Source organism: Ostrea edulis, chromosome 8 (genome assembly GCF_947568905.1).
Source record: "Ostrea edulis chromosome 8, xbOstEdul1.1, whole genome shotgun sequence".
Classification (NCBI taxonomy): domain Eukaryota; kingdom Metazoa; phylum Mollusca; class Bivalvia; order Ostreida; family Ostreidae; genus Ostrea; species Ostrea edulis.
This window is the reverse complement of record NC_079171.1, coordinates 36727389-36740014: the sequence shown is the minus strand read 5'-3', so window position 1 is coordinate 36740014 and position 12626 is coordinate 36727389.

The following is a 12626-nucleotide window of genomic DNA, read 5'->3' as shown; positions in this document are numbered from 1 at the left end:
ATAAGCAATGACGCACCGTCACCAATATCTCGGTATTCACTATACCTTAAACCTCGAAGTCCAGCGTCAAGTGAGGCGTTGTCACGATGACGATTTTTTTAAACTGCCACCACCTTCTGTTTTAGAAGTTTAAAGAGTTATGCACGTTAGGTAGCAAAATCGGCCTTGTCTACAAATTTGCTCGAATTAAATACATAAGATATCCACAATATTGTCAGAACAAACTCATTTCTCCATATATCTCATATCGTTTTCTTGTAAGCGTTAGTTAAACATAGCGTTGTTTCTTACAACAAAATGCAAATAACGTCATGACGTCGACGTTTATGAACAACGTCTTAGGAAGCAAAATAGAAGAAAGCATAAAACAAGAGGCCCATGGGCCTAGAATCGCTCTTCTGATACATTGTAGAACAGGCAAAAATTCTCACTTGGCAAGATTCATCAATTAACAATCTGATGATGGTAAGTCAAATAGTACCTGAAAATTTAAATATAACTGTCCAAACGTAGATCACAGTGACCTACTTTTGGTCGACACACTGAAGACTCAAGATGCATCAACTGACAAGTCAAATAGTATTCAAATATAGCCGTCAAATTCCAAAAGAAGGCCACAGTAACCTACATTTTGGTCGACACACTCCAAAGACTCAAGATACATCAACTGACAAAGTTTGATAATTGAAGTCAAACAGTATCTGAAATATTCAGTTATAAACGTCAAATTCCAAAAGTAGGCTATAGCAAGCTACTTTTTGGTCGACACACTCTGAAGACTCAAGACCCATCAACTGACAAAGTTTGATGATTGTAAGTCAAACAGTATCTGAAATATTCAAATATAGCCGTCAAAATCCAAAAATAGGTCATGGTGACCTACTTTTTAATCAACACACTCTGAAAACTCAACATGCATCAACTGACAAAGTTTAATAATTGTAAGTCAAATAGTATCTGAAATATTAAGATATAGCCGTCAAATTCCACAAGTAGGTCACGGTGACCTACTTTTTGGTCATCAAACTATGAAGACTCAACATGCATCAACTGACAAAGTTTGATGATCCTACCCTTCATAGTGTCCAAAATATGCATTTAAAATTGAAAACGTGAAATTTGAATGCAAAATTCAAAAAGTAGGTCACTGTGACCTGCTTTTTTATGAATATGTTTTGAGGCCTCTAGACACATTAACTTACCAGATTTGATGATTCTAGATCTCTCGGTATCTGAAATAACAACCTAAAATGTATTCATAAATGATTAGCCATAAAATTCATTAAAAGTAGGTCTTTGTGACATACTTTTCACATGACGCACTTTAAGGTCCCATGGTCCATCAACTCACAACTTTTGATGATTATAGGCACAAAAGTGTCCAAGATATGCATCAAAATCTATTTAATAATAATTACCTGCGAAATTCAAAAAGTAGGTCACCATGACCTATTTTTGAGACAACACGATATTAGGTCCTAAGATGCATCAACTGACAAAATTTGATGATCCTAGTCCTTATACTAAGCAAAATATCAAAGTTTTAACAAAACAAAATTTAAGGTCAACTTTGAAGTGACCTTGAGGCCACACCCTTTGCCCGAGGATGATGCCTTGAACAATTTTGTTATCTGCTACCTATCCTCATCCTTATGCATAAGTTTGGTGATAATTTGCCCAGTGGCTCTTGAGAAGAAGATTTTTTAGCAACCACTACTTTTGTTTGCATTTTCCTAATTATCTCTCCTTCTGAAAGGGGTAACAACCCTAGTGTGAGTACAAATGAAAGCCCTTGAACCAAGAATACCCTGGGACAAATTTGACAAAAATTGGCCAATGGGTTCTTGAGATATAGCCCTTTTTCCAAAAAAGCTGACGCACACCGCACGCCAGACCCATGGCCATATGATTAGCTCTTTGAGCCTTCGGCTCAGAAGAGCTAACAAGCGAGATAAACCTTTATTTTTGATGGTTAATTTCCCTATATAGTACAAGCAAAATTCATGCACAGTGGGCGGGGTTTTAAAAAAATAGATACGTAGTAATAGTGAGAAAGGAAGCTTCTATTTCTTAATTGTGACATACACGTCCAGTGAATTAGTTTTTTTCCGGTCCAATAGTTTCCTTAGCTGATTTCTATAGTTGACTATTGGATAATGTATCATTACTTGTTATGTCAATAAATGTGCTTAGTAAATCAGACTGGATATGTGAGGAATATGTACTTGTTTCAGCTGGCAAAGCTTGTCACAACACTGTCATCGTTTGTGTGACTCATTACTTCAACTGTATTTTAGAACTTGGCTGTAATTCCACATCTGATAATCCAACTTCTACTAATGCTCTATTTGTTTTCTTGAAAACATAAATTCTTTCCAAATCACGTTTCAGTTTTATTAGCATCTAATATCCTACTCAATGGAACAAACTACCTTTCCAAATCTTCACAGAACCCTTAGACACTAGTGATGAAGAACACCAAATCTGTCTGAAGCTACACCACCCGCTCCCCCTAGGCTTCAAGAACACCAAAACTGTCTGAGGATGAATCACCCGCATTCCCTGGCGATAGAACACCAAATCTCTCTGAGGATACAAAACCCGATCCCCCTGGCGATAAAACATCAAATCTGTCTTAGCATGGATCGCTCGCTCCCTCTGGCAATAAAACATCAACTCTATCTGAGGATGCAACACCCGCTTCCCCTGGCGATAGAACATCAACTTTGTCTGAGGATGAATCACCAGCTCCCCTGGCGATAAAAAACCAAATATGTCTGAGGATACATTACCAGTTCCCCCTGGCGATAGAACATAATATCTGTCTGAAAATGCAACAACCGCTTCCCCCTGGCGATTGATCACATTAAAGCAGTCTGAGGATGCATCATTTGCTCTCCTAGCGATTAAGAACATCAAATCCGTCTGATGATACAACACCCGCTCCCTCTGGCGATAGAACATCAACTCTATCTGAGGATGCAACACCCGCTCCACTTGGTGATGAAGAACATCAAATATGTCTGAGGATACAACACCCGCTCCCCCTGTCGATAGAACAGTACCTCTATCTGAAGATGCAACACCCGCTCCCCCTTGCAACAAAGAACATCAAGTATGTCTGAGGATGCATCAATGATTACAAATCATTGTCCTACTGATCGTGAGGAGATTATCGGAAATATATTATCATGCAAAAATTAAATCCCTTGATGTACCCCATCCCCAGTAGCCTGCCTCGATTTAAAAACTGACCATACGCAGAACAAGCTCTTGCCTATCAAATCAGATGAAAGATATAAGCACCATATGCAGGTGATAATGGAATATTGCTACATAAATATGGAAAGTTAATGTTTATATTAATATTTCCTTTTTCTCTTTTTGTTGACGAAGCAACTGTTTGTGATGTCAACAATACTAGCCTTTAGTTTTTTATGAATCGTGTAAAGTGTTTAAAAATTATACGTTTTGATGTTGTTCATTTGAGAAAGGGTTTTGATTTCAAATTTACTGAACGTTCTTTAGAATTTAGAATTACATATTTAAATTGCACCACTCCTGGCATATGTTGTGGCAGACTAAGTTTGAAGTTTCTACTATGATAATAAAAAGAATCAATATTTTCCTGAAATAGAGATTAAAGATTAAAAGCAGGTACTTTGTCTATGTGATTTCTGTTGTCATGTCCGTGACATCGTGGAACTGCATGGGCAGGAAACACCGGTTAATTGTTAATGGTAAAGAGGCATTTTGTCATTTAAGTTCCGTCCCTGTTCAACAGTAAATATACTTCAAATAAGATCATTCATACGTTTATTGGAGTTCATTAACAATTCAGAGGTTCTACACTAACGTTCTGGGGATGCTGTCTGACGTGTTTCATACCGATTGTTAGACCGTTCCGAGGATCCTTAAGAAAATATCATATAAGATACTAAAGGTCAAAATTTGAAAAATATGACGTTTAATGAATGTGAATTTTAAATGCGACCAATTGATCGTTTGGAACATCCAGGGACATTGAATAATGACTTACTACTTCGAAACAATTAACCACCTTTCAGAACGACTTGATATGTTTTGAATCGCAATTTATTTCTTCATCTTAAGATTGAAACATGGGAAATCAATATAACTGTCTGATAATCATAAAATAAACAATTGTATACCTAATTTTAGCCATAAGTTGATATAGTAGGCCACAGTAAATGTACCAAGACAGCTAAAATGCAAACTGAATTTGTATTCCTCCGAGAGAAAAAACTTGTGAATAAATTTCAGAGGAATTACCCATAATGAACAAAATTGGGGACACTTTGACCTATATTTAGTGTGTTGCCCCTTCAAAGGGGAGATAATCACAGAAATCCAAAAAATAGGAGGGGGCCATTTAAAAAGTTTCTGAAGAACCACTAAGCCTGAAAAGGTTAATACATTAAAACTTCCTGATATATTGCAGATTTGAGTTCATTAAAATCATGACCCCGAAGTAGGGTGGGACCACAATACAGAATCAAAGTTTTACATGGATATATATATATATAAATTCCTAACAAATTTTCTGAAGAATCACTGGGCCAGGAAAGTTAACATTTTATGAAAGCTTCCTGATATAGCAAAAATTCAAGTTAATTAGAATAATAACCCCGGGGTAGGGTGGGGCCACAACAGGGTGTACATGTAGGGGTGTATCGGGTAATTCTTTAAAATCTTTCCGAACCCAACACGGCCAGAGAAGTAAAAACTATCTCTCTTTGAAAAAAGCTTTAATGTTCTACGTTTAGGACCCACGGCAGGTGTGATCGATCAAAATGGGATGTTTAGACTACCACCTGATCCCCCTCTGGCCCATGTTTGACCAATTGTTCGATATCTTCACCGTCCATATGCCATGTGTATATCATAACGAATTATATTGTAAAACATGTTTTATATGCAAGGTGAAGACAACGAACAGTGATCAATCTCATAACTCCTACAAGCAATACAAAATAGATAGTTTGACAAACACGGACCCCTGGACACACCAGAGGTGGGATAAGGTGCCTAGGAGGAGTAAGCATCCCCTGTTTTAAGTTTTTTTTTAGTTTGAGTATTACTCAACGTATTACATGCAATAAAGCTGAACTGTACTTAAGGAGGTGTGGTTTATTCTGACTGCAAGATGTCTGTACAATATAGTACTTATCAGTAACATATTTAAATGGGAAGGCAGCCCAAAATATTTTGATGAATGATAGGATTGATTATGTGATAAAGATTTGTCATACTATTCTGTTGATATACGGCCTAAATAAGCTTCAATACTAATTTGAAAACGTTAAAAATTGAAATCCCTGCTTTCTATAGATGCTGCCATGATGTGGTTTCTTTTGAATTCTAGACCACAAAAGTCAATAATTTTGACGTCACACCGTCTGTTCCGGTTTTGATGAGATTCTAAGATCATCAAAGATGTGCATGTGGTAGCTTTAACATCACCAATGTTGGGACTGATGTCATAGACAGAATTTTCACAACCCGCACTGTAAACATCTTTAAACTCCTTGAGACCCGAATTTGCTCTATCTGTCTGTTGCGCACGCAGCACCAGCGTTGTAGGGACTGCTGTTATGGACTATCCAGCAGTGGACACACGGTATAGGGATCGCCTTCCACAGGACGCAAAATTATACATCGACAGTGTTTAAAAACATAAATATAAATTGATTTTGATATGGGGAAAAATGTCTACTGTACCTAAGATCTTATGTATATGCTACTACAGATGCCTTGAGCCCTCTTCATTCTGCTTTTTGCAGCAGACTTAAGAGGGCTCTGAATATGCATAAGAATTCCTCTCTGTGGTTCGCTTGCATATATCAGTCTCTAATTCATGCACCGTTGTGTCAATAAAATCTACACAGGAATATTGTGCGTGGAATGATCGATAAACATGCGGACCACGTCAGTCAATAGAATCGAATTCAGTTAGACCTAAATCACAACCATTACTAAAGGAAATTTCAATAGACCTATATGCAAAACTCCTTCCGAAATAACTCATAAAGAAATTAACTAAATCTGTCACTATTACCCTGTATATGTCAGGGCAGAGCACCTTAGGTGCAGTGGACAATAGGTGACCATGTAGAAAATATGAGTTAACAAATTGTCTTCTTCCATGTTTCCTCTGAGAACTTAAAACCTCGGGGATCGAACTGACGATATATATTGGCACGTCCTGTAGGCGTCCACTTCCAGATCAACAGTTTCTCAGGAAATTCAACATCACGGAAATGTTACACTTTTAATCATCTATAACTTTATCAAACCAAAAGCAATTACAAAGATATTTTGTCAACATCTAGTGTATTGATATAAATTTTATTTGACAAAATTTCGGGAAGTTCTGTTAAATAGTCAGTTAATTATGAGGTCATAATGACGTCATCACATTTTCAAGATGGAACCTTCATGTGAACAGCTGGCAGATATTGTCAAACTTTACTATGAGTGTAAATCTGCTACTTTAGTCATTAGAACCATGAGAAAACAACATCCTGGAATGAAAGTGCTCAACAGAATGCTAATTTACAGACTTGTGAGGACGTTTGAAGTTAAAGGTACCAGAAATGACACAAGACGCAATTCTGGTATTGGGAGACCAAGGAGTGCCCTACCAAAGAGAACATTGATGCCATTGATAGAGTTATTACTGAAACTCCACAAAAATCAGTTAGACGGGTATTCATGAACTGAATGGCACCGTTAGCAAATCTAGTATTCATAGAATGCTCAAATTTGATTTAAAATTGATTCCACACAAGATAAGTGTGATGCAGCATTTAAAAGAGACAGACATTAGAAGTCGTTCAGAGTTTGCCCATTGGATTTTAAGTAGACCCAACTCTGAAAAGTTTACAGATGCCATATGGTTTTCCGATTAGGCCCACTTCCATCTTAATAATGTTGTCAATAAACAGAATTTTAGATTCTGGGGTTCGGCGAAACCCAATTTTTATGTGGAAAAACCTCTTAACTGTGAGAAAGTTACTGTATGGGCTGCATTAAATTCAAGCAGAATAATTGGCCCCTTTTTCTTCGAAAACACCGAAGGCGATGCAGTGACGGTAAATTCTGAACGATACTTAAAGTTAATGAAATCAAAATTTCTACCAGTTCTTAGACAAAAAGTTGTAAATTTCGATAATGTGTGGTTTCAACAGGACGGTGCTACGCCACACACTGCAGGTTGTGTTCTTCAGTGGCTGGACAACACGTTTGGTGATCAATACATTTCTTATCGTACCACACATGTTTGGCCACCGCACTCCCTCGATCTGAACCCCCTTGATTTCTTCTTGTGGGGTTATCTAAAAGACAGAGTGTACTCTCCTTCCCTGCAAACAACAGAGGACTTAAAACAGCAATTACACGAGAAATAAGATCAATCTCTGTTGATACATGTAAAGCTGTGGTAAAAAAAACTTCAGAAATCGTGTTCAAATAATGTTAAAGACAAAGGGACGTCATTTGACACATATGTTGTAAAATGACATATGTTATTCTGAAGAAAGTTTTTGGTGATTAATAAGGAAGCTGTGACAAATGTGTGCATTGACAAAAAATTTAAATCCTTTTTGTTATATGTTGTAAATTTCATAATTGTAACTTAAGGTATTTAAATTTTATAACAGTTTAAAAGTGTAACATGTTTTGGATCACCCTGTACCAGCTGAAAACATAACATTAGGAAGTTTAAGATAAATCATCACGGTACTTTATATAATTAAAAAAAATAAAAATAAATAATAATAATAAAACAAAACAAGAGGCCCATGGGCCACATCGCTCATATTAAAAAAATGTCCTATATATTTGCTTGTAAAACTTTGATCCCTATTGTGACTTCAACCTACTCCCGGGAGTCATGATTTTTTTTCAAAATTGAATCTGGACTAGGTCAGGAAGCTTTCATGTGAATGTAAACTTTTCTGGCCCAGTGATTTTTCAGAAGATTTTTAATGATTTTCCCTATATATTTGTATGTAAAAATTTATCCCCCATTGTCGCCTCATCTTACCCCCGGAGGTCATGATTTGAACAAACTTGAATCTACACTATGTCAGGAAGCTTTCCTGTAAATTACAACTTTCCTTGCCCAGTAGTTTTTTAGAAGAATATTTTCAAGAGTTTCCCTATATATTTGTACGTAAAACTTTGATCCCCTATTTTTGCCCCACCATACCCCCGGCGGCCATGATTGAACAAACTTGAATTTGCACTATGTCAGGAAGCTTTCATATATATCTCAGCTCTTCTGGCCTAGTGGTTCTTGAGAAGAAGATTTTTAAATGACCCCACCCTATTTTTGAATTTTTGTGATTATCTCCCCTTTGAAAGGGACATGGTCCTTCATATGAACAAACTTGAAAGCCCTTTACCCGAGGATGCTTTTTGTCAAGTTTGGTTGAAATTGGTTCCGTGGTTCTGGAGAAGAAGTTGAAAATGTGAAAAGTTTACAGACAGACGGACAGACGACGGACAACAGGCGATCAGAAAAGCTCAAGTGAGCTTTCAGCTCAGGTGAGCTATAAAACCTACTTCGTATACTGTCCCTCTCTGTCTACTTTCTTGCATTTTCTGCAAAGTTCGGCGTTTTGAATCAAATCCATAATTTGTATATGTGACAATTCGGAAATTCCTACTCCGCCTTTGGGTATTCTAAATATTATAGTTTCCCGGATAGATGGCGTTTTTGTAAGTAGTATATAAGCGGGAGATTTCGGGCGATAAGCAGTTGATGCAGTGACGGCAGAGAGTGAAGACGTGGAGTTAGAAAGGTAATTTTATTTTATACATTGCAATTGTTTTTAACATTATACAAAGCCTTAGACGTGACTGCACAAGTCTTTCCTGGCTTTGTATGAATATTGGATAATTGTAATACCGCGCTGAAAGAGCCGGAGCTAGAAAAAGCCGGAGCCACGAAGAGCCAGAGTCGGAAAGAGCGACGAGAGGCGAGCTTTAAGAGCCGGAGCCACGAAGAGCCAGAGTCGGAAAGAGCGACGAGAGCCGAGCTGTATGAGCCGAGCTGTATGAGCCGAACTCAGAGAGATAGAGCCAGCTGCATCAGAAATCCTGTACATACTTAATTCAAGACAAATAGTCAAGTTTTTCTTGTAGCAATTATTATATGTATATATTGAAATAAAATATTAGTACCTCAGAAAGTTAACTGAGAGTGCCCGTCCGCTTCTTACTGTTTATATATGTATTTTTGGGGCTGCACGCTACATATACACCATCATTTTGGAGGACTGATGAGTGTTTGTACCTGTTAAATATATATAAAGATCCACCTCATGACGGGGTATTCAATTATCAAGTTGTTTTTAACGGACATGTGAACTAACTGCATTTAACTTTAATGTGCTCCGGGTGCGAAGCTATTTTACCTGTCCGAATGACATACCGTATTACGATAGGACAGACACCCCCTATGGACTAAATTTATACTCAAACAATGTAGTTATTCAGATAATGTATGTTTTTGTTTATCATAATCAAATTTATCCCTTTAAGATAAATTCAGTTATTGAGAATGACGAATTTGATATGCTTGAATATTTTTGAGTACAATTCAATTTTTCCGGAATTTTGCTGTCCTTTTCTTGACACCAGACTTGGTCCATAAATAGTCCTAACGCGAGCATGCTCTTGGCCTTTTCATTTTCATCCTCGGGCAAGTGCAGAGGAATTCCCCTCCCATCCCTCCCTTAAATATTATGGTTGGTTTGAAGGTCCAATTCTACTGTATAATTTGATGAACTCATTTTCTGCTGTGAGTTTTCTTTCAATATTCAGAAATCGTCATGACTGTTAGAGACTGGTGAAGAAATTCTAACGTGTTGGCGCAATTTTGACAGAAAACCATTTGTTGAGGGATACTGTTGTCTCCAGGTCCCCCAGCTCTGATATGGTTTGTTGAATATTTGTGAATGCTATGCTGCCAAAAGCTTACAGGTGGCAAGATCAGCGCATAGGGTATGAACATGCGAGTGGCATGTTAACGGTGAATGTTGTTTCAAATAAAAAGCCATGACAGTTCTGCCAATATGCTTTTGAGTATTTTTTTTCAGGTCAGAGATGGTTAAGATAAGTAAACTACCTATTAAGCTGAAATCTGTAGACATCAGCTTTATTCACGTGTATTGATTAATTTAAGTTTTAGGAATTTTGAAATAATCCACTATTAAGGGCATCAAACTATGACATCCAAAAATCTAGGGACAAAATTATTTTCTTTTTGAGTGACAATAACTCTCAATTATCTGATTGACTTCTCTTAATTAGCATCATAACAGTTTATGAAGAAAGTTAGAACAAAAATAAAATCACTAAATATTATAGAAGTATTTCTCGATTGAAGTCAGCATTTCGCAAGTTCTATGGTCGTTATAACGATCTGGTTCGTCAATACAACCTCGCATTGGGTCAGGTGCTGTCTGACGTGTTTCATACCGATTGGTAAGCCGTTCTTGGCACACTGATTTTGACTGAGGATAACTCCGTTTACCTGATCAGGATATGGGGCTCACGGCGGGTGTGACCGGTCAACAGGGGATGCTTACTCCCCCTAGGCACCTGATCCCACCTCTGGTGTGTCCAGGGGTCCGTGTTTGCCCAACTATCTATTTTGTATTGCTTGTAGGAGTTATGAGATTGATCACTGTTCGTTATCTTCACCTTGCATTTACATAGACGAATACCAAACTTCAAATGGAAGGTTGTGCACGTTACAAATGTTTCTTTTTTCTTTTTTAAAACTAAATATCTGTTTGGTTATTTTTTCTCCGGTATATACTGGTCTTTGAAATTTCTGTCAAGCATTGGCGCGACAATGTGTTTATGGTCAGCCTGGATTAAAGTCGTGGACATCCCATATAACAATGGACTGCGGCCTTCTTTGAAGATTTTTCTCTATTAACTACCTGCTCCGCCTCTCTCCCTTTTACCCTGTAACCTCAACAGCCAATCCTTAGCCTCCCTTCGGGTTAAAAAAACAACAACATTGGACTGGTCATGGTTTATCTGGGTAAGGATCAAACTATGAGGGGTCGTTTTGGTTTCTTCTTGAAAAGTTAATAAGAAAACATTTAATGTGTGGTTTGTTCAAAAGTTTTGATATAATTTTGTATTAGAAGCATGGCAATGTTTTCTGCATATGAGTAAAGGGGGGGGGGGGTGTCTATGCACCCCTCTCTTTTCCCCAGATATTTAAGCTATTTTGAAAACCTTCCATCTTTATACCCGAGAATGAGGTCATCATTACGCTGCGGTCATTCTCTCTAAGGAATTGTATATTTGAGAGGAATCTTACGCCGTTCAAAGAGAGACTCTCTCTCTCTCTCTCTCTCTCTCTCTCTCTCTCTCTCTCTCTCTCTCTGTGTGTGTGGGGGGGGGGTGTGTGTGAAAAAGGTATAAAAGAAAGTCGGCAATTATTTGAAATAAATCTTAAATCTGTAGATAGATAGTTTTTTTTTATTCCAAACTAGGGTTTCCGGCATTACAAATGGCATATAATCATGTTATTCGCTCCGCGAACGAATTAGCATGTATTCTACGTTCTTAATTATAGCATTTATTCCGTAAATGTGAATGCATGATTTTTGGTTTTATAAACCGAATAAATAGCATGATTATAAAAAGTCAATAGTTAACAGTATAAACCAAGCATGTCAAACTGATTCGCTCCGCGGAGCGAATAACATGATTATGCCAAATTGACATGTTGCCGACATGTTATACAGTCATAATAATGGACTTTAATTGGAGTGAATAACTATTAGACTGGATTTATAAGGTTAGACATGACAGCCTGTACTATTTTTCATTTCGCGTGAATTTTAATGTACAGGCATGACGGCGTGAACGGGTTTAAAAAAGCACATTTTGTGAGCAGCCTATACATATCACATGTATGTTACTTATGTCGCGTGACTAATGGAGACCTGTACAACTGTAATGCATCCACTCACTTAAATATTGTCCAGTAATTAATTAGAAGTTAAATTATTTTTAAATTGATAAATATAGTGGATTAAAGTGCCCCGAATTTTAGTAACTGCATGATTAGAAATGCTGTCAGTACCTGGTGATTGGTCAAGTCCACTGATTGCCTTTGATATTTCAGATTTAGAGACTTTAAAATCTAAATTTGTTCAAACATAACGGAGCCTCTAATGCAAAACTTGACCTTAGAAAGTAATTCTCCGATCTACAGATCTGGACCCTGGAATAAGGAACCTATCGCTCTACAGATTTAGACCCTGGAATAAGGAACCTATCTATCTACAAATCTGGACCCTGGAATAAGGAACCTATCTATCTACAAATCTGGACCCTGGAATAAGGAGCCTGTCTATCTACAAATCTGGACCCTGGAATAAGGAGCCTGTCTATCTACAGATCTGGACCCTGGAATAAGGAGCCTGTCTATCTACAAATCTGGACCCTGGAATAAGGAGCCTGTCCATCCATTATGGAATATCAAACTTGTCTTTCATTATTACTATAAAAATAATGGACGGCAGTCACTAAATCATATCCGACTGTGTATGAAAATAACGGAGAATGTT